The 3,254-nt window shown below is 45.0% G+C and overlaps 1 non-coding gene across 1 annotated transcript; it reads right to left on the minus strand.

The window, feature by feature from the left end:
* Window positions 1-934: 934 nt before the first annotated feature.
* trnak-uuu (transfer RNA lysine (anticodon UUU)) lies at window positions 935-1,007 on the minus strand. The gene has a single exon. It is a non-coding gene; the product is annotated as a tRNA-Lys (tRNA).
* Window positions 1,008-3,254: the final 2,247 nt, after the last annotated feature.

Consider the following 3,254-nt stretch of genomic DNA (forward strand, 5'->3'; position numbering starts at 1 on the left):
CATGGCACCCACCTGTTCCCAATTAGCCTGTTCACCTGTGGGATGTTCCAAACAGCGTTTGATGAGCATTCCTCAACTTTCTCAGTCTTTTTTGCCACCTGTCCCAGCTTTTTTGGAATGTGTTGCAGCCATAAAATTCTAAGTTAATGATTATTTGCTGTAAAACAATAAAAACAATCATGTTTATCAGTTTGAACATTAAATATCTTGTCTTTGTTGTGTATTCAATTAAATATAGGTTGAACATGATTTGCAAATCATTATATTCTGTTTTTATTTCTGTTCAACACAACGTCCCAACTTCATTGGAATTGGGGTTGTATATTTGTGTCACGATACGACAGTGTTAATTTCAACTGGAGGCAGAAGCAGGCGGAGGCTGAAGAAGTTTGTGGCGAACGGTGGATTGAGAAGAGATTCAAAGGGGGATCCTTGAGGCGTACCGGCGGGTCGTCGAGACAGGGAGCGTGCGGTAGGCGGTGGGGTGAGCAGGTGGATGGTTTGGCGGTGTGTTGGAAGAGGTCAGCAAGGCAGGGAACACGGAAGGAGCACTGAGGACAAGGAAGAACACGGAGGGAGGTCAGAAATATTGCGAGGACCGGCGTAGTTTACATGTAAGTTCGAGCCGGTGTACCACGGGTGAACGTTAATACTCTGGCAGTGGACTCTTGGATCTGGCAGGCTTCAATGCAGGTGATGACGAAGGCTGATTGACAAGAAGTGCGCGGCCGAGGTGGTGCTGATTACTGGGACGAGAGACAGGGCGAGAGGGGCGCCACCCGAGCTCCAACAAGGGAACTGCAGGGTACAGCTCATGACAATTTGCAAGGTCAAAGTCAGAAAGTGACAGGTGCATCGATGAACATGTGTTGGGTGTTTTGAAGTGTTCAAGTGTCTGAGTGATATTTCGTGAACAACCTCTTAAAAAGTACATCGCCTGAACAGGGACTTGAACCCTGGACCCTCAGATTAAAAGTCTGATGCTCTACCGACTGAGCTATCCAGGCTCTACAGCCAAGGAGGGAGTGAGCTGAGGAGACGAGGTGCAAATTGAGCGCAAGCAAGACATTTGATACTGACGAAAAAGGTACTCGCAAGACAGAACATCAGATTAAAAGCCTGGTATGCGAATGACTGAGATACCCAAGGTCAATGTGATAGTGTGTGGTGCATAGATGAACGTGTTGGATGTTTTGAAGTGTTCAAGTGTCTGATTGAAAGTACCTGCGTAATATTTAGTGAAAAACTGTTTAAGAAATATCTCACCTGAACAGGTAACTCGAACAGGGGCTTGAACCCTGGACCCTCTCATTAAAAGGGTGATGCTCTACCGACTGAGCTATCCAGGCTCTACAGTCAATGAGGGAGTGAGCTGAGGAGACGAGGTGCAAATTAAGCGCAAGCAAGAAATTTGACACTGACTGAACAGGTACTCGAAAAACAGAACATCAGATTAAAAGCCTGGTATGTGAATGACAGAGGTCAAAGTCAGAAAGTGAGAGGTGTGGTGGGTGTTTTGAAGTGTTCAAGTGTCTGAGTCAAAAGTACCTGCGTGATATTTAGTGAACAACTGCTTAAGAATTATCTCACCTGAACAGGTAACTCGAACAGGGACTTGAACCCTTGACCCTCAGATTAAAGATCTAATGCTCAACTGACTGAGCTATCCAGGAGATATGCTAAATGAGGGAGTGAGCTGAGGAGACGAGGTGGAAATTAAGCACAAGCAAAAAATTTGACTGACGAAACAGGTACTCGCAAGACAGAACATCAGATTAAAAGCCTGGTATGCGAATGACTGAGATACCCAAGGTCAAAGTGAGAGTGTGTGGTGCATAGATGAACGTGTTGGGTGTTTTGAAGTGTTCAAGTGTCTGAGTGAAAGTCCCTGCGTAATATTTAGTGAACAATTTCTTAAGAATTATGTCGCCTGAACAGGGATTTAAACCCTGGACTCTCAGATTAAAACTTCGCAAGAGACATTAATGATGCAAAAGTAACTATTGTTGGTGAGAAGTAGTAACTGGAATTTAATTACTTACTCAGGGAAAGTAACATGTTACTTTGCTCGTTACTCATAATGGTGGGTTTTATTTATTTATTTATTTATTTTTTGTGTTTCCGGCATCACTTGTCCGAAGGCAGTCCTTAAAACCACAACCATTAAAGAGAAACCATAACTTCAGCAGCAGCATGATCAGCTTTCTCTTGTCCTGTCATGAAATAAATCGATCAAGGCATTCAGCCTGTCAAGTGAATCCCTGTGCAACTTTACTAATGTTGTTGAATGTGATTTTAAATATATTCTGTTTCAAGCTTGTCATGTCAGGAAGTATTTGCGCACTCGAGCCAGCCCAGCCAACTGCATCAGCATATTCATGTGCAGGATACATGAATGTGACAGCTTGTTCTTGTGCCTTTCTTTGTGATTTGTTCAATTGTATCCACCAAACCTTTAAAAAACATTCACTGCCATTGACGGCTTTTGAAGTCAAATAACCATGTTAACTGGGAAAGCTGGCAGTGAATGAGTTAAAGAACATTACCAGGCATTCAGCATTATATTACAGTTATTTCTAATGCATAGTCATTAAAATATGATTGGTTAGGTCAGGTTGGCGGCGCGGTGGCCGACTGGTTAGAGCGTCAGCCTCACAGTTCTAAGGACCCGGGTTCAATCCCTGGCCCCGATTGTGTGGAGTTTGCATGTTTTCCCTGTGCCTGCGTGGGTTTTCTCCGGGCACTCCGGTTTCCTCGCACATCCCAAAAACATGCATGAATTGGAGACTCTAAATTGCCCGTAGGTGTGAATGTGAGTGCGAATGGTTGTTTGTTTGTATGTGCCCTGTGATTGGCTGGCAACCAGTTCAGGGTCCTTGAGCCGTCACCTTATCGTGGTGGAAGGGTTAGTGTGTCCCAATGATCCTCGGAGCTCAGTTGTCTGGGGCTTTATGCCCCTGGTAGGGTCACCCGTGCCCCCGTGTTTGCCGCCGTTCTGAACGCTGTCCAAATTTAGGTTCTATACGATTATACCAAATGGACCTTTTGTCGTGTCTCCCTGCGTTATCTGTTTTTTGATTATCTGGTTGTAAGCCCCTTCAGTTTCGTATGTCTCGCCATCACATGCTCTGTTATTTAATGAAAATTGTTCGGACCTCTTACCTAGTCTCTTTTTGGGATCTGCCCTGACGGCATTGCCGTCCGTGACACCTACCCGTGGGCTCACCACCTGTGGGAGGCACCAGAGGGGTCGG

The sequence above is a fragment of the Phycodurus eques genome, unplaced genomic scaffold, assembly GCF_024500275.1.
Source record: "Phycodurus eques isolate BA_2022a unplaced genomic scaffold, UOR_Pequ_1.1 contig_33, whole genome shotgun sequence".
Classification (NCBI taxonomy): Eukaryota; Metazoa; Chordata; class Actinopteri; order Syngnathiformes; family Syngnathidae; genus Phycodurus; species Phycodurus eques.